This window comes from Thalassophryne amazonica, chromosome 2 (assembly GCF_902500255.1).
Source record: "Thalassophryne amazonica chromosome 2, fThaAma1.1, whole genome shotgun sequence".
NCBI lineage: Eukaryota > Metazoa > Chordata > Actinopteri > Batrachoidiformes > Batrachoididae > Thalassophryne > Thalassophryne amazonica.
Window position 1 is genome coordinate 122,555,548 of NC_047104.1, and position 26,366 is coordinate 122,581,913.

Consider the following 26,366-nt stretch of genomic DNA (forward strand, 5'->3'; position numbering starts at 1 on the left):
CCTCCTCCGTCCAACATCACAGGAGAAGAACGGAAAGCTTTGTCAGCACTGCAAAAGGACCAAAGCATCCTTATCCTGCCAGCGGATAAAGGCAGATGCACAGTGGTCCTGAACACATTGGACTACGATGCCAAGATCAACAACTTGCTCAGTGACTCCAACACATACGAATGTCTGAAGAGAGACCCCACGAGCGGCTATAAGAAGAAAATCATTAGCTACCTCCAAAACCTGGAGAAAGAGGGACTCATCGACAGGCAGACATACTACAGACTGTACCCTGGGGACGCCACTCGTGCATCTATGGACTGCCAAAATCCATAAACAGGACGTGCCACTCAGGCCTATTGTATGTAGCACAGATTCCACCACGTACAATTTGGCCAAGTACCTCAAGTGGATTTTGGCTCCTCTAGTGGGTAACTCAGACCACCATGTGGAGAACACACAAGATTTTGTGAACAAGATCAAGGACCTACAGCTGGAGGCAGATGAAACTATGGTGTAATTTCATGTGACATCGTTGTTCACCTGCATCCCCACTGCTGAGGCTGTCTCAGCTGTGAGGCAGAGACTGCTGGAGGATGTGTCTCTACTTGAAAGGACCAAACTCAAACCAGACCACATCTGCCAACTCTTGGAGATCTGCCTCAACACCACGTATTTCCTGTTTAGGGGGAATTACTACCGACAGATTCATGGTTATGCGAAGGGGTCTCCGGTATCCCCCATTGTGGCCAATCTGTACATGGAGCGAGTGGAGAAGACAGCCTTGACATCTTTCACGGGCATCTCTCCCAGTCACTGGTTCAGATATGTTGATGACACATGGGTTAAAATCAAGCAACAGCAAGTTGAGGACTTTACAGAACACATCAACTCGGTGGACGCCAATATCAAGTTCACACGTGAGGATGCCAGAAACAACCATTTAGCCTTCTTAGACTGTGATGTTACGATTGGAGAGAACAGGCAATTCCAGACAGGGGTTTACAGAAAACCAACTCACACTGACCAATATCTGCTCTTTGGCTCAAACCACCCCCTTGAACACAAGCTCGGGGTGATCAGGACGCTTCAACACAGAGCCCTACAGGTGCCCACAACTGCAGAGGGAAGGGCTAAAGAACAACAACGTGTCCGGAAAGCCCTCACAGTATGTGGGTACCCACGATGGTCCCTGGACAAAGTGCAGAAGTCCCAGAGAACAAAGAGACCAGGTAGACAGGAGACGGAGACAAGAAGAAGAGGAGTGTCTCTCCCTTATTTAGCAGGAGTAGGGGAAAAACTACAGAGGATCTTCAGACAGCACAAAATCCCAGTTTACTTTAAACCGGTTAACACCTTGAGACAGAAATTAGTTCACCCTAAGGACATTATCCCTGGTTACAAACAGAGCAATGTAGTGTATTCTATCAGATGTCAGGAAAACTGTAACGAACACTACATAGGTGAAACTAAGCAACCTTTACACAAAAGGCTATACCAGCACCGCAGAGAGGGCGCCAGTGGACCTCAGTCTGCGGTTCATCTCCACCTTAAAGACAGTAACCACACGTTTGAGGACAAGGAAGTTAAAATATTAGCCAGAGAGAAGAAATGGTTTGAGAGAGGGGTCAAGGAGGCATTCTTTGTAAAACATTTGAAACCCAGCCTTAACTGGGGAGGGGGTCTGAGACACGCTTTATCCCCTGTTTACAATGGGATACTAAGGTCAAAGGAATTTCAGTCTTTTGTTCATGGTGATGAGTCATTCACGTCATCAAGGGAGCCATCAGAAAGGCATCCATCCCATCATTAGAGGGACAGCTGTCCTGTCATTAGGTGTGCTAACTACAGCACAATAGTTGCTAATTAGAGCTATTGTTTAGTCACTAGCCTATAGCAGTCTGCCTGTCAGTAGGAGGGGTCTGGTTAGGTTTAAAACTCCAGCTTTTGTTGGCTTCTGTTTTATTCTTCTCTACAAGAGTCAGACAGAAGTCAGACTTCCAGAGCAAGAATTTTAGCTGAGGAAGCTTCTGCGATTTGAAGCGAAACATCCTCGCGTCAAGCAACCCAGTCCAGTCGAAGATTTAAGCTTCTCTACTACGGAAACCACCTGGACAACTGAGAGACTACACAGAAACAATGTTCTCTTCAGGCAGTCATCTTTATAAATCTCATTGGAACGGCACCAAACAAAAGTTCCAGCATCATCACCTTGCCCAATGCAGATTTGAGATTCATCACTGATTTGATGCAGGTGTTAGTTTTAAAAATTTACAGTGTGATTCCATAATTTATTCCTCAGAATTGAGTGAGTCCATATTTTTTTCCCTCTGCTTGGTCTAAAAAAGTAACCGTTACTGACTGACGCAATTTTTTTTCCTGATTTCTTATAGTGTTTCTTAAAGCCAGAAAGTTGCCATTTGAAATGACTTTAGTTTTGTGTCATGTCTGTGATCTGCTTTTTTTCTACAGAATTAAACAACTGAATGAACATCCTCCGAGGCCGGTGATTCCATAATTTTTGCCAGGGGTTGTATACACAGCAATTTATTTTATTAACATCCACTCATGAATAATCAGAGCATCAACAAACAGGTGAGAACATTCATAAAAAAAATTGAATTCTAAGGGGTTAATATCCCCACAGTAGGATAAAAACCACATTAAACCCTAAGAATGTGTGTAGTGGTATGCCTTACACCTGAAAGATGGGGTTAATTGATGCTCTGATTACATATTATGCCTCTATGCCAGGTGAATAGATCAATATTGCAGTACCAAGACATGTTAATGTTTTGGCAAACAGGGGTTAATCTGATGCATGGTACACATTTTAAATTTAGTACAACCATGATTTTCTAAAAGTAGACATCCATACCCTTTAAATAAACAGGTCTCTTTTGTTCTCAACCGCCGGGAGGGGTATCACCCTTTTCTAGGAGTCTTTTTTGGGCATGGCCGCTACTCTACAACCTGTTTGACTACATACAACTGTGAAGAATATATAAAAGACCAAGTTAAGTCTGATGAAGCCCCAACATGTGAGACAGAAAAATTAAGACCGCCTTAGTTCTAAATCTTGATGTTCCATGAATGGCTGCTTGAAGCTGGCTTTAAAAGCAAGTCACTTCACATAGACCGCTATGTTAAAATGGTAAATGGTAAATGGTAAATGGACTGCACTTTATATAGCGCTTTTCCATCTCCATCAGACGCTCAAAGCGCTTTACAAATAATGCCTCACATTCACCTCAATGAGAGGGTGCTGCCATACAAGGTACTCACTACACACTGGGAGCAATAGGGGATTAAAGAGCTTGCCCAAGGGCCCTTAGTGATTTTCCAATCAGGCTGGGATTTGAACCAAGGATCTTTTGGTCTCAAGACCAACGCTGTAACCACTAAGACCATCACCTCCCCTAAAAATTATTTTTTTTATTTTTATTTAACCTTTATTTAACCAGGAATAATCCCATTGAGATTCAGAATCTCTTTTGCAAGGGAGTCCTGGCCAAGAGAGCGGCGCAGTAGTTCCACATAAAGTACACACTTGAAATAACAACAACAAAACAAACATAAAAAACAGTTAAAACAATTTAGGAAATCACATCATTACATTATAATCAGCAGTTGCGTTCGGTAAGAGGACATGTGCATGTAGCCGTCGACAAACCTTTGATCCTAGGTTTGAAATCTTCTATACTTGGGAGATAGTCCAATTTAAGTTGACTCTTGTAAGTTATACCAGGATGAGGGTGCAAATGTTTGAATGCACTTTCCCCAAAGACAGTCGGCGTACGAGGAATAGTGTACATTATCAATTTATCGAGCCTGAGACTACAGCTTTTGATATTGACTTTAAGAACCAAGAGAGAACATAAATAAGGAGGCAAATCGCCTCCTTATTAAAATGGTCAAGTTTTACATCAGAATAACATGGTTACCATCATTCATTCATTTGCATACCCGTTTATTCTAATCAAGGGTCACATGGGGCTGGAGCCTATCTCAGCAGGCACAGGGCATGAGGCAGTATACACCCACGACAGGGCGCCGATCTGTCACAGGGCCACACACAGACAGACAAATACACACACACACACGGTCAGTTTCCAGTCCACCTAACCTGCCTGTCTTTGGAAGTGTGAGGAAGTCGGAGCACCCAGAGAGAACCCATGCAAACATAGGGAGAACATCCAAACTCCATAAAGAAAGGCCACAGTTGGGAAGCGATCCCAAAACCTTCTTCCTGTGAAGCAGCAGTGCTAACCACTAAGCTATCGAACCGCCTTATTGTTGTTGTTATCATTAGTAGTAGTATCTACCAGCTTAAGCTATTTTAAGCTATAAAGTTATGCATAATCAGGGACATGGTCAGAGATAGCTGTGTGCCAGAGTCAGGAAGCTGATAACAGTGGCTGCTAACTGCTGTGACTATTTTATTACAAATATCTGAGATAATATGGCATGCTGAGTGGTTACTTGTATGAATGAACCATCAAGGAAGTTGTTGCTTTGTAATTTACATTAAGTGAAATTTTACTTTAATTTACTGTGAGGAAAATAAGTATATGAACACCCTGTGATTTGCAAGTTCTCCCACTTAGAAATCATGGAGGGGTCTGAAATTTTCATCTTAGGTGCATGTCCACTGTGAGAAACATAATCTAAAAAAATCTGGAAATCACAATGTATGATTTTTTAAATAATTTATTTGTATGTTACTGCTCAAATAAGTATTTCAACACCTGTGAAAATCAATGTTAATATTTGGTACAGTAGTCTTTGTTTGCAATTACAGAGGTCAAACGTTTCCTGTAGTTTTTCACCAGGTTTGCACACACTGCAGCAGGGATTTTGGTCCACTCCTCCATACAGATCTTCTCCAAATCTTTCAGGTTTGGAGTTTCAGCTCCCTCTAAAGATTTTCTATTGAGTTCAGGTCTGGAGACTGGCCAGGCCACTCCAGGACCTTGAAATGCTTCTTACGGAGCCCCTCCTTAGTTGTCCTGGCTGTGTGTTTGGGGTCATTGTCATGCTGGAAGACCCAGCCATGATCCATCTTCAATGCTCTTACTGAGGGAAGGAGGTTGTTTGCCAAAATCTCGCAATACATGACCCATCCATCCTCCCTTCAATACGGTGCAGTCATCATGTCCCCTTTGCAGAAGAGCACCCCGAGAATATGATGTTTCTACCCCCATGCTTCACGGTGGGGATGGTTTTCTTGGGGTTGTTCTCATCCTCTAAAATGGTAAGTGGAGTTGATTCCAAAAAGCCCTCTTCTGGTCTCATCTGACCACATGACTTTCTCCCATGCCTACTCTGGACCATCCAGATGGTCACTGGTGAACTTAAAACAGGCCTGGACATGTGCTGGCTTGAGCAAGGGGACCTTGCTGCCCTGCAGGATTTTAAACCACGACAGCATCATGTGTTACTAATGTAATCTTTGTGACTGTGGTCCCATCTCTCTTCAGGTCATTGACCCGGTCCTCCTGTGTAGTTCTGAGCTTTCTCACAATCATCCTTACCCCTCAAAGTGAGATCTTGCATGGAATCCCAGACTGAGGGAGATTGTCAGTCATCTTGTGTTTCTTCCACTTTCTAATAAATAATCATAACAGTTGTTGTTTTCTACCAAGCTGCTTGCCTGTTGTCCTGTAGTCCATCCCAGTCTTGTGCAGGTCTACAGTTTTGTCCCTGGTGTCCTTAGACAGCTCTTTGGTCTTGGCTATGGTGGACAGGTTGGAGTGTGATTGATTGAGTGTGTGAACAGGTGTCTTTTATACAGGTAACAAGTTCAAACAGGTGCAATTAATACAAGTAAAGAGTGTAGAATAAGAGGGCTTCTTAAAGAAAAATGAACAGGTCTGCGAGAGCCAGAACTCTTGCTGGTTGGTAGGGGATCAATTACTTATTTGCAGCACTAACATATAAATAAATTTGTAAAAAAATCATACATTGTGATTTCCAGATTTTTCTTTTTTTTTTTAGATTATGTCTCTCACAGTGGACATGCACCTAAGATGAAAATTTCAGACCCCCTCCATGATTTCTAAGTGTGACAGCTTGCAAAATCACAGGGTGTTCAAATATTTTCCTCACTGTATATGTTAGCACTGTTAGCACTAATTAGCAGAGAGGTTGGTGATATTAGGTCCACTGATGGTGCAATGGTTACCATAGCAATATGCCCACACCCAAGCCAGAACCAAGTCCACAAAAATATGTTACTGAAAGACCAAAGCCAAATTTAGCCTGTTAGCCTAAGCTTATCTTAGCTTATTTTGTAATTGCATGAATGGGGCATGTTCAGGCTTCATTCAACCTGCCAAGGTCACGCCAGTTTTGCCCACATTCTAGCCCTTTGTCCAACTATGCATTGGCCAGGATTTAGAAAGAGTTCGGCACTGCCAAGATAGTGACAGTGCTTGTATGATGTAACAACAGGATAGGAGGCATCAAGTTACTTTGCTTTCTTTTATTCATTTCAGTAAAATTCAGTGACTGCCATGGCATGCTTTGACATTAATAATGTTCCTTGTGTAAGAGATATGAGAGACAGAAACAGAGAAAAAACAGCACCAGCGATCCATTTTCTCACTCTGTCTCTCCCTCGTATTAGAGCCGATTTGTGTAACAGTAGACATGACTAAAATATGCTAAGATATCCATAAACATTGCCCTGTGAAGGACTTTTGTGGGCAGACAAATCAGGGTAGAGTAGAGGCAGTGGCAGAGTGGTGTTGCGTTCCTTCTTACTGTTTCTGACAGTGACATCACCAGTGTGTCAGATGTTGAGGATGGCAGGGGGTTGTGCTGTCTGTCACAAGATTTGAAGTGACTGTCCTGGAGAACCGGGCCTCAAGGCATCACATCTACCTGGCAGGAGAGGAGCACCCTGGATAGATATGAATGAGTGATGGTTGGACAGATGCTCAACACACAGCAACTGATGAAGAAGACAGTCAGAGAGTGGTACCACCTGAGCAACACCCACATAATAGGTGCTGAACATGACTGCAGTAATATGTTCCTCTGTTTTGGGGGTGAAGGTCAGTTACCTGCCAGGATTGATGTGACAGTTGGGAACAGGCCACAGCTGCCAGCATCTTCAACAGGAGGGGACCATTGCTCACCTTGACAGCCTTCAACATGCCAGTAAGGCATAAAATGTGTGTGATGGCTTAGTATTCATTGGAGATGTCACTTTCTAGCTCATGTAAGTGAGATCAGAAATGAGGTGTCCCTTAGGGCCCAACAGGGGAGGAGGAAAGCTGTCACATGGGTGATGTGGCAGGGACATTTCATTCTCAAACTGACACAGCAACAGTACTGGGATGGAGTAGATGATCCAGGTGAGAGTGGTAACCTGGTGGCAGCAATCTTGCTCCATCTGGCAGAGTGAGAGAAAGGCTTCACAGGTGCCACTTTGAAATTAGGGTGCAAGAGTCAAATAAATGGACTGCAGATGCTCAAAGTCCTGTACAGTGAGCATCACATTCACCCACAGACCCCAATATCAGGCTGCTGCCATAAAAGGTGACTCTCTGGCTTGGGATTTCAGCGAGGGCGGTGGCATCTCCCCCTGAGGAAATTGGGTGTGAAGATGAACTGCTCTTTTAGGGATCAGTAAAATTGTTTGAACTTGAACTTGAAGGTGCTCCAATAAAACCCAAGAGCAGCTTGGAGATTAAGAACCTTTCTGAAGGGTACTAGTATGTTGAGAAGGAGTCAGAGGGTTGTCTGGTCCCAAGCCTGCTGCTCTGTCTTTTAGTCCAGGGATGGGCATGATGAGCCAAGATAGTGGAGGTTTCCATTGCTACTTATCCATTCAGCAGTTGATTTCACAAGTCTTTATATTGAGGGAAACTAGACCTTCATGGCACACTGTTGCCCATTTATGCTCAAGGTAATTCCCTCCCTTTGTACCCCAGAGGGTGATAGTTACTCACCACCTGAAGATGACGGTGAAGTTATAAACAAATTCACCATCCGATAACCTGAGCAAATAAGGTAGACAGCTTATTGTATAGAGCTGACAACCTCGTAGGCGGAGAGTGGCAATGATCTGTCTCAGAGCTGAGGGTAGAACCCTTGAGGAAATAACCAAAAGCAGAGCTCATTCGAGGGTGGAACATGTACAATACAGAACTGAGCAGTAATCACTGTAATATTCTAATGTTATGATAGAATGAGTTGTTGTTGGTCTTTCAGCTGTCCCCAGATGTTTAGGGTCACCACAGCGGATCCAGTACTTACAACGGATGCCCTTCCTGATGCAACTCCAGTTCTAAATGTAAAAATAAACACCGCCCCTGGACTTCCCAAGCATTCTCCCAGCAGAGTCCTAACACAATGTACTCTACTTCTGTTCTGAGACCTGATGAGATGAGGTGTACACAAAGTGGTGTGACTCTGTAATAGAATGAGTACAGAAGAACATTGGAAGATTGAGTAATTCGCTCCTGTTTGTGAACAGCCTGGAGCACACAATTTTTCATGCACCATTATGAAACGTTTGATGAAGATTCATATTCTGATAGGCAAACAAACATCTTCTCTGTCTTGCTATATTATTGTGACTTGGATGCTGACACCCCTATTCCACAGCATGCCATTCTATTACAGTCGCCCACAATCCCCCCCAAAAAAGTGCAAAAACTGATGAAAAATCCTATCTTTAACATTGAACAGATTTTCAAAAATTCATAACTCTTGTCAAAACACAACAAATTAATTTCATATGTGAAGCGTTATGTAGGATGGTATCCTTTATTGACTGACAAAATTGATACAGATCTAATCTAGGTTGTAGATTTTGTGGCTGTTTAAATTAACATTGAAACCCTTTTTAATGTATATTTTACTTTATATCTTAATCAAACATGCCCCAGTCACTCTCATATTTGAAAGTTAGGTGCAGACTGGCACTCTCTATCGCCTGGCAAAATTTGATCTGGATCTGAGACAGATTGTGGATTTTATGGACATTTTAATTTAATATTGAAAAGCCCATTTCGTGGGCATTTTGCATTATATCTCAATCAAAAGTGGCTCAGTCACTCTTACCTACACAACAAAAATTGGATGGAGGTTCCAATTTTCTGCCTATCTATCTTACAGTTATTAGTGGGAAACTAAGTGCCAAAAAGCAAAGACAAATTGTGCGTAGCAGAGATAACCAATGTTCAAAGAACCAAAGAATTCAGAAACTGGAAAAAGTAAAAAAAAAAAAAAAAAAACAACAACCTGACAACACCACAAAAAAAAAAAAAAAAAAAGATTCAAGTGCCTGAACTAAATATATACTCCTGACATTTGATCACATGTAATTTAGCTTATGAAAAGCCAATTCTAACACAACTTTTACCTTGAAATTTTTTTTCAAGGTAAATGTTTTTGTGGAAATGGAAAATAGTGTTGGTGGATGTTTGCATTCTGCACTCTAGTTTTAATTTTATGTCTCCTCAAAATGTTTTTGCTATTTTAATTATCTTACAATTTTCTATGTAATGCATATTGCAATAGTTTGCTTTATAATATTAAAATTCAGTAAGGTATATCTTATATATTATATTCCAATTCTAAGGTGGAACTATGTTAGTATACTAAGGTATATATAAATATCTAAAAAGGAAGAGTAAAATAGAAGAGTAGAAAAGAGTAGATTAGAGCCACTTCGGTGCCTGGTCTTGAGAACCAGGGATGGTAGGTTGTGTAGGATATGTCCAGATACTCACTGACTACATCATTAAAATGGTTGAAGTGCATATATAATTGAAATCACAGTTTCACAGCTAAATAGAAAATACATATTGAGTCAATATTCTGGGTTCTGCAGCACTTTTTGGCACATCACCCCACATCTTTTTTTATTCGTATGGACATACTGTTAGAGTACCATGTAGGAGGATAGGAACAGACCAACCCACACAGCAAGAAAGTGTACAAAAAGAATACATGGGAAAGCTGCAAGCGCATAGGGGGTGGGGTGGGGGTGCTACACATGTATTAGGAAAGCGACTTCGCTATGGGTGAGGACAGGTGGGAGAGAAAAGTAAGACTGGCAGAGATGAGATGAACAAGAGGAGGAAAACATCAGTAGGAGAACTCATCACAATGCAGAGCAGGGGAGCAGCTTGCAGCCTGCTCTGCAGGAATCCTATCTTCCGGGCTCAGAGCAGGTAATAGCAATGCTCCAGTCATTATTACTGGGAGAAGAACAGGAAAAAAGCTTGTGATGCCTGTTGAAGCCTGAGACTTTCTATTGGAAGCTTCTGACTCCACGGCAATCTCCAGCAGCAGACTGAGTAGAAACAAGTGACTTCAAAATGTATATGGTATCTGATTTATAGATGAGGATGTGGAACAGAAGGAATTATAAGGGTCAAAACTACACTTTATTTATTTATTTATTTATTTGGATGAAAATAGCAATTTTCCATTCCCATCCTTCAATCACAAAAGGAGAGTTGAGGCTTTGTTTACTCACTGAATCCAATGTGATAGCAGCGAGTTCACGATTATCTCCATGTACAGTAAATTTAGCTTGAATTCATCACTTTTTTTTTTCTGAAAGCAACCAAGGCTGTGAATTGGCTCAAGGAACAAAACTGAAACCAAAAACTTCTTATCTGCTCGTAGCCACATTAATGACTCCAAATTGCATTTGTTTGTAGAGCAGCCATGTTAGGGGTTGTGGTTATGATTAGGAGTTATTGTCAAGGTTAGGAGTTAGGTTTAGGATTAAGCTTGGGTTTTAAATTAAGTTCAAAGTTTCTGTGAAGGTATGGTAAATGGACTGCATTTATATAGCACTTTTCCATTTGCATCAGACACTCAAAGCACTTTACAATAATCAGTGGTGGGCGCAGCTAACCCAAAAGTTAGCTTCAGTAACCATTAATCAAATAACTGAAAAGTTATCTTTTATGACGATAAACTGCCAAAAAAATGATCTTTGTTACAGATAACCGATAACCGAGAAATATTAGTATTGATTTGGACGTGGCCACATCAGATTACACTGTCGGTTTCTGACAAACCAGTTTCACTTTAAGCATTGCAGGGGCTGCTGGGTAATAGAGGTGGGCAAATCGATCCTAATATCGATAATATCGATGCCAATGCTGGTATTGATATTGAATGATCCTCGTGTAAAAATATTGATACTCAAGCTTTTTTCTCTCCCGCACGCACTGACTGCTGTGCATGAAGATTCATCAAAGTCTACTCTCTGTCTATAAGAGTAGTGCTGCACTGTGTCACACAACATGGAGCAGCACACCCTCCCCCCTCTGGTCTTTTGTTGTTGCGCCATCACTTGGCTCAGTGGCGACAGCCATGCAGGTAGGCTCAGCCTGGCCCGTCCACTCAGCGCTCTCTTTGAGTCAGCCTTCTACCTCAGGAGATTTTGTTTTAAGTTGTGTTGAGTGATATTTTTTAAACAAAAATGTTGATTGTGATAATAAAGTATTTTGCTGTCACGTACAATGTTTGGCAAAATTCTATCCTAGGTCTTTTGAATCCTTTGGATCTATGAAGCTTAAATATGAAAAAGTATCGGTATCGATATCGGCGATACTGGGCCTGTATTTACTTGGTATCGGATCAATACCAAAATTCCTGGTATCGCCCACCTCTACTGGGTAAATTCAAGGATCACAAACACAAAGAACGTACGAAAAATGAATAAACAACAACAAAAAAACCCCCAAACACTTTCATCATCTTTCAAAAGCAGTAAAAGACAGTATTAGAAGTCACAGTTTATCTCAGTATTAGATACACCGTCATTTACGAACTAAAAGCTGCCACTTTTTTCACACGCTTTCAACCCTGTGGTTTAAACAACCGAAGTATGTCCATTAATGCATTGAGTGGCAGAGTAAAAGACACATAGTAAATATAAATTCTTACCTGTTAATTTCAGTGGGATTCATCTGAATAAATAATCCACATAAAGCATCCTTTTTTAAAATCCAAAACAGTGTCGAAACGTGAAGAAAAGTCTCTCCCTCTGTACACACAGCTGCGCCATGAGAGCTTCTCTCCCCCACAGTCTTGGCGATTAAATTACAGCCACAAAGAAATAAAATAAAATAATGTTACAATAAGTCTGTTTTGTTTTTGTGTCGAGTGGACAAGTCACTGTAACGTCCAAAGTGAACCTGAACTACACTACCCATAATGCTCCCTGCGTCGACCAGCCAATCACGTTTTGCGCTTAATGATGATGTCATCAGCAAGCTACAGGCAGCCAGTCTGCTCAGTGGCTATAAACACACCATAAACAGACTAAAATGTTTGATTTTAGGGTTTACAAACATTTTTGACCATTAAACTTTACCATCAAAGAAAATGCTATTAGACTGAAAGATCCATCCATCTTCTACCGCTTAGTCCAATTAAGGGTCGCGGGGAGCTGCAGCCTATCCCAGCAGTCATAGAGCGCGAGGCGGGGTACACCCAGGACAGGACGCCAGTCTATCACAGGGCCACAAATAGACAAACAAACACAGACACACCCACACACACACCTGCGAACAATTTTAAAGATTCCAATCCACCTAACCCGCATGTCTTTGGATGTGGGAGGAAACCGGAGCACCCGGAGGAAACCCACGCAAACACGGGGAGAACATGCAAACTCCACACAGAAAGGCCACGGGAATTGCACCCACGACCTTCTTGCTGTGAGGCAACAGTGCTAAACACTAAGCCACCGTGCTGTCCGGACTGAAAGATATCGGAACTAAATTTATTGGAAGATAATTGGTCCGAAGATGGTTTTAAAACTTATCTGAAAATCTAATCTGATAGCAAAAACATTAGCTTTGATAATTATCTGCTATCAAATTAACTGAACTGTGCCCACCACTGACAATAATGCGTCACATTCACCCCAATGTCAGGGTATGCATGATAACTTTATGTTATGAACCATGCCTGCATGTGTGCAGTGTGAGGCACTGCGGCCTAAGTGGTAGGATGTTCCACGTCTGCGCAAATTGCATGAATTTGTGCCCCAATCATGTTAAGGATGTTTTTTTCTACTTTACATATTAAATGACTGTGGTAAATCTATACAGGTGGTTACAAATATTTTGTAGTCACAGAAAGTGTTTAAGATCATCCGTTCAAAAGGTAATTTCAAGTGCTACATATAGATAGAAGAAGGTGTTTACGTCATAATTATATACAGGAAGAATTCCAAATCATGGTGTGATTACCTTACTCCCTTCTGAATGATGATCAGAAACTATTGTTCCTGTACAAGTCAAGTCAAGTCTAGAAGCATATTCTGGTACTGCACCATGGAACCGCCTTGGGTCCACTTTCACCTTTGGTCACTGGTTATGGGGTGATTCCACAGTGCGCCGCTCTTTCCTGTTTAATCCCCAACAGCAAATCAGGGCACATTTTGAAGCATCATAATAACTTCTTCATCCGTCATTGTCAATCTTGAACAAACTTGGTTTTCATCATAGTTACAGCCATTGTCGCCAGCAGTTTTGAAATCTGAGTTAAATTTTCAAACTGTTCAAAAATATAATCCTGACTCACAAAAGCGTTGCTAGTGCGTAGTAACATCCGGGTGTCTTAACAGCTTCATCCATGTTTGATCCTCTGCAAACATAGTGAGTACGGCTTGAAACTTGTTTTATTGTACTTCATCGGGGTAAAAATTTGAAGCAGAAACAGTGTTTGATGCAGTTCAGGCTCACAGCACAGTCAGGTGGAGCTCCTTACTTTCATTTTTGGGCAGATTGCCAGGTCAAAAACAAGTGCAAAAACAGATGAAATGTCAAGGGGTTGACATTTTGTCCGTTTTTGCACTATGTGTAAAGGGGCCATAAACAGGATCTATTTTTTAACTTAACTTTTGAAATCAGGTGTATGCAAAGCAGATTGGCTACATATCTTTTCCATTTAAATTGGTTCTTAAATGTGTTGTCCAACTTCATTCACCTCATCTGTACCAGCACCCTGTGCCCATGCATTCTATTTTATTTGAATGCTGTACCACTATGTACGAACCACGTACCACCATTGCAGTTTTGGGCAGCAAGGTACCTCAGTCGTTAGCACTGTTGTGTCACAGCAGGAAGGTCTGGGGATTACTTCCACCCTTGCCCAGTTCCTTTCTGTGTTGATTTTGCATGTTGTCTGCTTGGGCACTCTGGTTTCCTCCCACCATCAAAAACATGCTTATTGGGTGTACTTTGTCTGTGCCACTGTTCAAGGCTGCGTCTCTACAGGATTGTGGCTGCCTACCGCTCCTAGTGGTTGGATTGTGTCAAACTGTAATTGGGATGGATTAAATGCAGAGGACATATTTTGTATGCACAACAATACTAAAGGCCTTTCTTCCCCACTGCATTTTCTTTTATGAATTGTTGTGGCGGTTCAATGACAATTAAATTGAATCTGTCAGCGAAAATGAGCAGTTTAGCCTGAAAGATGACTCTCAGAAAGAAAATATGCCAATCTGTCTTGTAAATCAGACAAATCAAATTGCTTAACAAAATCAAGATTTAACATGTTTCACTTGATTCACTAAAATTATCCTCTGTACTCATTCAAAACTATCAACAGTTTGACATTCAGGAATTCTCTGATGAACAGCTTCAGTCACAACCCAGATTGTTTCCATTGTTCCAATTGGTTTTATTAATACAACCCAAAGAGCACACAGGAAACCATGTTGGCATTAAGGTTAGTTAAGTTGTTTGTGACCACTTAACTAACCTTAATGCAGTGGTGCCCGAGTTCAGTCCTTGAGATCTACCTTCCTGACACTCTTAGTTGTCTCTCTGCTCCAACACACCTGAATCCAGTGAAAGGCTCATTAAAAGCCTGCTAACGAGTCTTTCATTGGATTCAGGTTTGTTGGAACAGGGAGACAACTAAGAGTGTCAGGAAGGTAGATCTCAAGGACTGAACTCGGGCACCCCTGCCTTAATGGAAGGTTGTTGGTTCAGTCGGTTGGGGGCATGCACGTTGGCTTAGTTATTAGCAAGCGAACAGTGAGAAGGTCCCAGGCTCGATTCCCACCTGGTGCTTGCTGGATGGAGTTCATATCTTTCCCTCATGTTTGCATGGATTACCCCGGGTGTTTTGGCTTCCTCTCACTTCCAAAGACATGCAGGTTAGGTGATTTCATGACTCTAAAAGCAAGTTCAATAACAACAGTCAAATAACAACAACAAAATTATAAACTTTTGTTTTACTCCAGTCCTTAGTACTCAGGTTGAGACTCAAGTGAGACTAAAGTATGGTTGAACTGTGGTCTTAATGGGTTCCTACTATCAAAACTGTGTGTGTGTGTGTGTGTGTGTGTGTGTGTGTGTGTGTGTGTGTGTGTGTGTGTGTGTGTGTGTGTGTGTGTGTGTGCGTGTGCGTATCTGTAAATGGATTAATGTGAGACATCACTGTAAATTGGTTCAGACATGTTTCTTGGATGGAAGAGCAGCCTGAATGATTCCATTTGCCATATCCAAAAAAAAAAAAAAAAAAAACTGAGTGGGAAATGGTAGGCTCAAGGTAAATAAATGTCCTCATGACTGAAGGGTCATAGGTTTAATCCCCTGCCAAAGATCTACAAGGACAGTTAAAGAGTTGGACTTGTCATACGCTCGTTACCACAGTTAAGGTGTCTTTCAGCAAGGTCCCCAACTCCCACGTTAGCCCTGGTGTGCATGCCAGCTCGTGACATTAGCATGCATGAATGAATGGGTGAATGTGAGGCATCAGCGTAAAACACATTTAGCATTTGCACATTTTAGATGGACTGACCTTGCTATATACATGCAGTCGGTTTATTATTTACCATCATATTACTTGTGCTTACCACAAGACAGTATGATGAGTCTTGAATACACGGTACTCATATCTACTGACATCTGTGTCATGACATGTTCCTCTGACAGGCCATTCCAGTTAAAGTGCATAGCTGAGTAGGCATGTGGGTATTAACATTTCCCTTCTTGGTGGAAAATGAACTGCACTTGATGTAAAAAGATGTCTTCTTCAATCCTGAAAGAGATCTGTTTTGCTGGTGTGTTGTGTTATTGTGGCATTAGTGAATGAGAACATGTTTCACTGATATCCAGGTATCAGCCAAACAATTAGAACAAGCAACTTAAGATACATCAACACAATGGTTTTGGTTTCCCTGTTAAAATGTCAAGCAATACATCTATATTTTAATAAGACGGTACACTGAACACAAATATAAATGCAACACTTTTATTTTTTCTCCCATTTTTCATGAGCTGAACTCAAAGATCAAAACCATTTTCTATATATTCTGAAGACCTATTTCTCATGAATCTGTCTAAATCTGTGTAAGTGAGCACTTCTCCTTTGCCGAGATAATCAATCCCACCACACAGGTGTGGCATATCAAGATGCTGATTAGACAGCATGATTATTGCACAGGTGTGCCTTAGGCTGGCCACAGTAAAAGGCCACTCAAAATGTGCAGTTTTGCATAGTCAGTATCTGATGTGACCACTATTTACCTCACGCAGTGCAACGCATCTCCTTCACATAGAGTTGATGAGCAGCCAGATGCCGACGAATGTGAGCATTTGCTCACTGAGGTCAGTTACGATGATGATCTGCAGTCAAGTTGGGGCCCAGATGAGGACGACGAGCATGCAGATAAGCTTCTCTGAGATGGTTTCTGACAGTTTGGTGCAGAAATCCTTTGGTTCTGCAAACCGATTGTTGCAGCAGGTGTCCGGGTGGCTGGTCACAGATGATCTTGGAGGTGAACATGTTTGATATGAAGGTCCTGGGCTGGTGTGGTTACATGTGGTCTGTGGTTGTGAGGCTGGATGGATGTACTGCCAAATTCTGTGAAACATCTTTGGAGACAGCTAATGGAAGAGAAATGAACATTCAATTCATGGGCAACAGCTCTGGTAGACCTTCATGCACTCTGCATGCCAATTGCACACTCCCTCAAAAACTACAACTGTGTGATAAAACTGCACATTTCAGAGTGGCCTTTTACTGTGGCCAGCCTAAGGCACACCTGTGCAATAGTCATACTGTCTAACCAGCATCTTGATATGCCACACCTTTGAGGTGGGATGGATTATGTCGGCAACACAGATTTAGACAGATTTGTGAACAGTATTTGAAAGAAATAGGTCTTTTGTGTGTATAGAAAATGTTTTAGTTGTTTGAGTTCAGCTCATGAAAAATGGGAGCAAAAACACATGTGTTGCATGTATCTTTTTGTTCAGTGTATTTTCCTCCACTACTATCAGTGCTGTATGTGTTTCTTCCTGCTCATATAATCATCAGCATCATCACATCAATCACTTTCATTGTCTCTTATTAGCAGTGTAGTTGAAGCCAGGCCTGCCAGACTTACTATTACATTGCATCTATACCAATTAGAATTAATTCAAAAATGTCCTTCACCTTCCCATAATTAGAGCCCTGAATTCAGGTTCTTCCAAGCCTGTGGTCATCGAGTCTTCATACAAAGTCACGATTATAATCAGAAAGTTAATAAAGGTTTCATTTTTGAATATTATCTTCTTGAATATAGGTTATTATTACATTATTTCCCCCCGTTTCTCCTGTTTTATTAAGATGAGGCAAATGTCTGCAACACCACCTGCTTCCATCCTCTCTCTCTGCTTCCAGCCACTGGTGTTCGACAGCCGTGCTTCTGCTGAAAAAGCACAATCATAGCGTGACTGAAGGAGATTTCACAGAGACAATACTTATTTGGTCACAACAGCTGATAAAATCAAAAGCAAACCGCTCCCTTAATATCTCAGGGAAATTCTCAATCCAGCTGCTTTTTCGCTAACAACTTTTTGGGTCGTGGAAAGATAATCATCTGAACCATTCCAAAGATTAGGAAGCCAAGTGCTTTAATATGTCTTATGGTAATGCAGACTTGTTTTTAATAAGCTGCCTGTTCTCTCTCACTGCAAAGTGAGACTAATATCTTAGCCTAAGCAGAAAGGTCACCCGGGTCAAATCCAGATGAAATTGCTGCTCCTTTTTAATTCCTTCACTATCTCTTTAAACAAAAAGGGGGAAAAGTTAAATATAAAGAAGTCTTCTGTGCTATTACAGTGCCAAGATGAGGGTTATACCATATGGAAGAGGTATCGCAGAGCAAGCACCCCCCCCCCCCCGCCTATGGGTACATATTCACAATATAGGAAACTGTTTGAAGGATTTAAAAAATAAAACTTTCCAGTGACATTGATCTTTCACTTTTTGAGAGTAAGAACACTGAACATACATAAAACAGGTAAAAGAGATGCAAAGCATAATTTTGTGTAACAAATTTTAGGTCAGAAAAAATTCCAGTGATCTTGATCTTTGACTCTCTGATCAGAAAGTTTGAAGGGGTTGAGTTACCCATCATACACATACTGTATATCCATCTATTTTTTTACACATACCAGGAGGCTGGAGCCTATCCCACAAGTCACTGGGTGAGAGGTAGGGTACAGTCTGGACAGGCCGCTAGTCTCTCACAGGGCCGACATATTTTCACACATGCATTCATGCTGCCACTCACAGTCATGATTTCACCTAACCTGCATATCTTTGGAAGTGAGAGGAAGCCAGAGCACCCAGAGATACAGTGGGGAAAATAAGTATTTGACCCCCTGTCAGTTGTGCAGGTTTTCCCACCTACAAAGAATGGAGAGGTCTGTAATTTTTATCATAGGTACACTTCACTACACTTTGAATTTGTTACCTGTATAAAAGACACCTGTTCACACACACAGTCAATCACACTCCAACCTGTCCACCATAGCAAGACCAAAGAGCTGTCTAAGGACACCAGGGACAAAACTGTAGATCTGCACAAGGCCAGTTTAAGTTCAAACAGGTGCAAATAATACAGGTAAAGACTGCAGAATAAGAGGTCTTCTTAAAGAAAAATTAACAGGTCTGTGAAAGCCAGAATTCTGGTAGGGGGTCAAATACTTATTTTATGCAATAAAATGCAAATTAATTACTTTAAAATCATACAATATGATTTACTGGATTTTTTTTAAATTCTGTCTCTTACAGTTGAAGTGTACCTACAATACAAATTACAGACCTCTCCATTCTTTGTAGGTGGGAAAACCTGCAAAACTGACAGGGGGTCAAATACTTATTTTCCCCACTGTAACTCAAGCAAACATGGGGAAAAGGTGCAAACTCTACCCAGAAAGCACCAGGCGCTTTCTAATCAATAAGCCACCATGCTGCCCCTACATAAACAGTAAATATAATACAATGCTAAAATACCCTCGGCCATATGAGAATAAAAATAGGAAAGTTAATGTCACCTTATGAGCTCTTAAAATAGGTGAAAGTTGTCCATCTTTGAACTTGTCCAAGGTCTGTGTCCCAATAATGGTCCCTGTGAATTTGAAGACCCTGGCACTAATAGGAGTGGACTTATGCTGAGTGTGTGGAAGGAATGTGACCTTTTTAACCCCTCTGAATAGGTCAAGGTTACCCATCTTTGAACTTGTCCCAGTTCTGTGTGCCAAGAATGCTCCCTGTGAATTTGGAGACCCTGGAAACAATAGGAATGGAGTTATGCTAAGTGTGTAGAAAGAATGTGACTTTTTGACCACTTAGAAAAGGTCAAGGTTACCCATCTTTGAACTTGTCCAAGGTCTCTGTCCCAGGAATTTTCCCTGTGAAGTTGAAGACCCTGGCAGTAATGGGACTGGACTTAAGCTGAGTCCAGGAATGGACGGACAGATGGACGGACAGATGCAAAGTCTTTGCAATGTCCGATGGCCATATTTTGGCCTTGGGTAAAAATAATTGGTTTGGGAAAGCAGAATTTGTTGTGCTCATGAGCCCAGTGTAATCATAAAGGGACTGCATTTCTGTAATGCTTTTCTATTGAGCACTCACAATGGATGAGGATTAAGGGTGTAACGGTACATGTATGTGTATTGAACCGTTTCGGTACGGGACGTTCAGTTCGGTACAGAGCTGTGCATGGGTGAATTTGCGTTGCGTGTGTTTACATTCAGTGTTGCCAACTTAGCGACTTTCTCACTAAATCTGGTGACTTTCCAAACCCTCTTGATGACTTATTTTCTCAAAAGCGACTAGCAACAAATCTAGCTTCTTTTCCTGGCATTACTGGAGACTTTTCTGATGTTTGTCGACTGAAAGTGAAAGTCTCTGTTGTCACTGAGTGGCAGCGGCTCTCCCCCTCCTCTGCTGCCTGCAGCAGCCTGTTTAAAGTGCCGAGCAGAGGGATATCTACAATCCTCCTCACTCGGACTCGCTCAGCCTACTGACTTTGTTTGCTGCGCTTTGATTAAATAGTCCCCAGACTTTGAGAAGCCCTGGCCTTGAGAAGTTATTTTATTTTAATAAGTGATGGCCATTTTAATGGCAAAATAAATAAGCAAAACAAGAATCATGTTCATTTGTGGTTCTAATTATTTTTAAGGTGGTTTTACTCACTTTTTTGCCTCTCCCACAATGTTTTTGTTTTCAGAACTTTACTTAAAAAGATACAAAGTCTGTTAGAAAAGTATCTGACCTTTTTATTTTTTGCAATAACCTTATGGATTTGAATCACGTGTGTTTGCATCAGCCAAGCTTGAACCTTCGTGCGCATGCGTGAGTTTTTTCACGCCTGTCGGTTGTGTCATTCGCCTGTGAGCAGGCTTTGAGTGAGCACTGGTCCTCCCCCCTCATCGGATTTTCATTGTGAGGAAAATGTCTGAAGGGCTGGAGCAGCGCTGCATCAAATTTTTCCAGAAACTGTGAGAGACAGCCAGGTGGACACCATTCGGAAAATTCAGATGGCTTTCAGGGACGACTTTATGGGCATCATACAAATTAAGGAGTGGTACAGACGGTTTAAACACGGCGCACAATGGCGGAGGGCGCGCCGCACTCCGAGCAGCGATCGACAGGCTGAAACGACCAGATCATTTCCAAACTGAATGCTGGGTTGATGCGGGATGTCGTCTGACTACCAGAGAAATGGCAGAAAAGGTGGACATACCACTTTTCCGGCACATTCCACTGTTAAAGGAGATTTTGTCATGAAAACAGGAGTGGAGGAATTTGCCACGGAGCCGCTAATGGCGCGGAACGAAAGCACCTCTGTGTTGGTCTCACAGGACATGTGACATGCCCAGATCTTCGACAATTTCTCAGATACTCACTCGACTGAAAAGCCACCCAAAGCCATCTGAATCTTCCGAATGGTGGAAGAGCTGGGCATGTCCCGTGAGACTTCCAACACGGAGGTGCTTTTTGTTCTGCGCCATTAGCGGCTCCGTCCTGACGCGCAAATTCCACCACACGTTACAAAATCTCCTGTAACAGTGTAATGTGCCGAAAAAGTGCTATGTCCACCTCTCTTGCCATTTCTCTGGTAATCAGACGACATCCCGGATCAACACAGCCTTCACTTTGGAAATGATCTAGTGGTTTCAACCTGTCGATGGCCGCTCGAAGCGCGGCGCACCCTCAGCCGCTGTGGGTCCTCTTTAATCCGGTTGTAATGCTCCTTAATCTGTGTGATGCCCATAAGATCTTCACTGAAAGCCATCTGAATTTTCCGAATGGTTTCCACCTGGCTGTCTCTCACAGTTTCTGAAAAAAATTTGATGGAGCAAAGCGACAGTCGCTTGGCCATTTTCCTGACAATGAAAATCCGCCGAGGGGGGAGGACCACTCCTCCCACAAACCGTGCTCACAGGAGAATGATGCAACAGACAGGCGTGGAAAAAACTCACGCATGCGCACAACGGTTCAAGCTTGGCTGATGCAATCACACGTGATTCAAATCATTAAACAAAGTTAATAGAAAGAGATAGAAAATAAAATAAGTTGTACAAAAGTAACAGGATTCTTTAACATTAATTCACTTAAAAAAAAAAAATCCCCTGTAGAGTGTGACAGTTTTGGACAAGTTAATTTTTCTGGCAAAAAATATAAAGTTTGAATAAAATTGAACAGGGCTTCATGCTGGAACCTTGTGCTGCTCTTTACTTGTGGAAAGGTTTTGTTAAAAGCTGTTTATTAGGAATGTATTTTTATATCAGCATATATTTTTTTATTGAACAAGTCACATTGTTACATCACTGTAATATTTACAATATTCAGACACTGCTCAGTTTTTATATTACAAAAAAAAAAAAACAGCATATCACATAACATAAAATATCGATCCAGAAAGAGTATACAGTATCCTTTCAATATGTAATGTATTTGCAAGGTCATTCAGCCAGAGCTTTATGGGAGGGACATCACTTTTTTTCCAAGTGTTCAAAGAAGTTTCTTTGCAATAATAATACAATAGGATACAAAACACTGCTGTGCACTGTTTAACCCCACATCACTGTCAAAAATGCCCAGAATAATTGTTAAAGAGTCAGGCTTCAACTGCACATGGAGAATTTGAGACGACTGGTCAAAGATGTCAGTCCAATATTTCTGAACTTTGGAGCAAAGAATAAAACTGTGAATTAATGTAGCGACATAGAGGGAGCATTTCTCACAGATGGGAGAGACCCCAGGATAAATTCTATGTAACCTTTCTTTAGAAAAGTGTAAACGGTGAAGAGCTTTGAACTGAATCAGTGTCTTGCATTGTAAGAGCATTTATGGATATTCTCTAAGCCTTCATCCCACTGATCATCAGTAATTGTAAAGCCTAATTCCTCTCCCCATTTAGATTTGATAAAAATTGAGGTTGTAGGGGTCATTAACATCAGACTTTCATACGTACGAGAGATAAATCTCTGTACAAGGTGAAAGTTAAAGGCATTTATCAAGACAAGAACTGTTGAGAATTTCAAAGCCATGCAATATTTTCTGACATAGTCTCTTATCTGTAGGTATCTAAAAAAGTCTCTCCGTGGTAACTTCTACATCTCATGTATCTGCTTGAAAGAACCAAAAACACCCTCTCGGTGTCAGTCACTTATTTTACAAAGTCCCACCTGTTTCCAAAGTTTAAATGTACTATCCAAGACCGATGGTTTAAAAGATGGATTATCTGCAAGGGGCATGACAGAGGATATGTTGAAATGTTGTTTAATCTGCTTAAAAATACATATAATGCTGTGAATTACCACATTGTTATTATATATAGATTTATCAATTGCCACAGGGGACAACAGTACAGCTCCTATACAGTAAGGCTGACATGCTTCCTGCTCCAATTGCAACCACAAGGGGGGTTTACTAATGTCAGCCAACCAGTATGTCATGAATTTTATATGTGAGGCTGCATAGTAGAACAAGAAGTTAGGGAGTGCCAAACCCCCCCTCCTTTTTAACCTTGCAAAGATGTTTTCTAGCAATTCTATGTGTTTTATTACCCCACAGAAAAGGTAGTACAAGGGAGTAAAATTTTTTGAAATATGATTTTAGCATTTTAGCATTTTATAGCATTAACTCTACCAATGAGTGACATGGGAAGCATATTCCAGAATTTTATGTTTAATTCAAGCTCAGATAGTAAAGGAGAAAAGTTCAACTTTAAAAGAGAGGAATAGGACTTTGTCACCTGAATTCCCAGATAAGTGAACTTCTCGTAGGCTATTTTGAATGGTCGATTTTGCAACCAGGACGGATTATTTACATGTACGGGCATAAGTTCACTTTTATTCAAATTTATTCTGTATCAGGAGAAGGACCTAAATAGATTAATTTTGTCCAATATGGCAGGAAGTGTCAGTTCAGGCCGAGTGATATATAACAAAACGTCATCAGCATAAAGTGAGATTTTGTTACAGGTTTTATTAGTATCATAGCCAAAAATAGTTGGATCTTTGCGTATAGTTTCAGCAAGGGGCTCTATTGCCAGGGCATATATCAATAGGGAGAGGGGGCACCCCTGTTTCGTCCCACTATGTAAACAAAAATGTGGTGACAGAATTTGCTTGGTAAGCACACAAGCCTGAGGATTAGCATAAAGCAATTTAACCATTGAAATAAAATTTTCACCTAATCTAAACCTTTCCAATATCTCAAACAAATGAGGGCATTCAACCTGGTCAAATGCCTTCTCGGCATCAAGTGACAAAACTGCTAATTCCTCTTTAGGCCTAGCAAGAGAGTAAATAATGTTAAATAGCCACCTGAGATTAAAAAATGAGTTCCTCTGGGGTATAAATCCAGTCTGGTCAAGATGTACTAACTGTGATAAGAAGGGATTTAATCTATTGGCAAGTATTTTAGAAAAAAGTTTTCCACCCAGATTTAACAGAGAAAGGGGACGATAGGAACCCACTTCTTCAGCATTCCTGCCTTTTTTTATCAATAACTGTTATAATTGCTTCTGTAAGGGTAGGGGGGAGGACTTTATCAACTAGAGCTTGAGTAAATGTTTTATGCAGGTATGGACATACAATCTCACTAAATTTCTTATAAAATTCGCTAGGAAGACCATCCAGGCCAGGAGCTTTATTGTTCTTAGTTGAAGTGATTGCCCTCTTAATTTCTTATATTGTTATTTCTGAGTTCAGCAGAGCCAGTTCTTGCTCCTCTAAGTTTGGGAAAGTACATTTTCTAAAAACTCTTTCATGGAGTCATAATCTACCTTTGTGAATGCAGCTCTCCTTGGAGGGAGGGAAGTCCGGAAATATATTTATTTTCTCTGCAGCTTTCCGTAGTAATTCCTCATGAACATGGAAGTAGTGCAGTCTTAAAAGGATGGGTCTCGGAGGGTCACTTTGTTTAGGACACTGGCGGCTCACTCTGTGTGCTCGATCGATAAGTGGCTTCGTCTGGAGAGAGAACGCTTCAGCCAGTAGTTGTGAAACGAACTCGGTCATCCTGGGCCCCTCTGTACCTTCTGGTATCCCCAAGATCCTGATATTATTCCTCCTGGAGCATGCCTCGAGGTCCTCATATTTCTCATCCAACTTTTTTAAATCCGCAGACAGACGCTCCACCGTGGCCTCAAGAATAGTGATGCTGTCAGAGTGGTTTGAGATACAGTCCTGCAGTTCAGTCAGAGCGTTATCGTGTCTGGTGACATCTTTTTTGATATCCGAAATGGAGGCCTGAATGCTTTGATTTAAGGATGAAATTTCGCCTCTTATGGTGGTAGAAATCTCTGATATCCGTGTGTTCAGGGGGGCACACAGCTCGGACTTGATGGAGTTTACCGCTGTTTGCAAGCTGTTTATAGCGCCCAATAGCGCTTTGTTTGAGGGCTCGCCTCCGTCCTTATCCAGCACGAACGGTGGGTCCGCATCAGGTGAGTCCGAGGAGGATTCCAGGCCTACGTTGGTCGCATCATTTTTCTTAGTTTTAGGCTTTACCATTGTCAGGAAAACTCTCAAAAGGTATCCGCGGGAGTCAGTGGGTTATGAGCTCCACAAAGAAGTAACTTTTATACACTTTTGAGCGTTTTAGCAATTTTTAAAAAAAATAATTTTGACAAGCTATTCGGAGGCACGTCTTCACCCATTCATGACTTACTCCGCCCCCACTAGGAATGTATTCTTTTTATAATATTTCAGACATTTGTTGTTTATTTGAGAACATTTTATTTACCTTATTACCAGGCAGCACTTTGCAATTATTTTATTTTCCTGTTTGTATAATGTTACAATAAATTGTTGGTTTGAACAACAAGCAAATTTAGGTTTTGCATTTTGTTCCCATACTGTACCGAAAATGAACTCAAGTGTGGCCTCAGAACCAAGGTATGTATTGAACCTTGATTTTTGTGTATCGTTAGTTACACCCCTGATGAGGATGTTCAATGCACTTTACAATGATGCCTCACATTACCTTATTCTCACACACACACACACACACACACACACACACACACACACACACACACACACACACACACACACACACACACACACACACACACACACACATTCCCGTTGGTATGCTGCTTTGTAAGGTGCTCAAGTACAAACGGAAAATTTGGAGATTCGAGCCCTTGTGCAAGGGACTTTAATGACAAATAAAATTTATCAAATTTGTCACATGGCTGCTTCTTCACTTTGGGTGTATTTCTATTTTTACTTATTTATTTTATTATTTTCTCTGATTTACTTGCTAGTTGTTCCAGGAGGTTATCCAGGAAGTATCTTCCAAATTTCATGGAGCTTGCCAATCTGTTTCTGCTTTTGCCCATCATTCCCCTTTCTGAAGTACTTTCTGCTCCCACAAATGACCACAATTGCCCTGTCAGAGTGTTCCATGATGCATATCACAAAATGGGTGACGTACAAAATGTCCTTGTATTTGATATAAACTATCTGATCTTTTTATAGCTGTCTAATTGATCTTTTTATAGCTGTGTAATTGATAAAACCAAAGTATTCACATCTATTTGGAGAGCATGATGGAACACTCTGATTTACTGT

General features: G+C 41.2%; 1 long non-coding RNA gene across 1 annotated transcript; it reads right to left on the minus strand.

Moving 5' to 3' along the window:
• Nucleotides 1–1,719: 1,719 nt before the first annotated feature.
• LOC117502885 lies at nt 1,720–20,125 on the minus strand. The gene is made up of 3 exons (XR_004558427.1): nt 19,902–20,125; nt 14,353–14,359; nt 1,720–1,730 (listed from the first exon to the last, which is right to left on the minus strand). It is a non-coding gene; the product is annotated as an uncharacterized LOC117502885 (long non-coding RNA).
• Nucleotides 20,126–26,366: the final 6,241 nt, after the last annotated feature.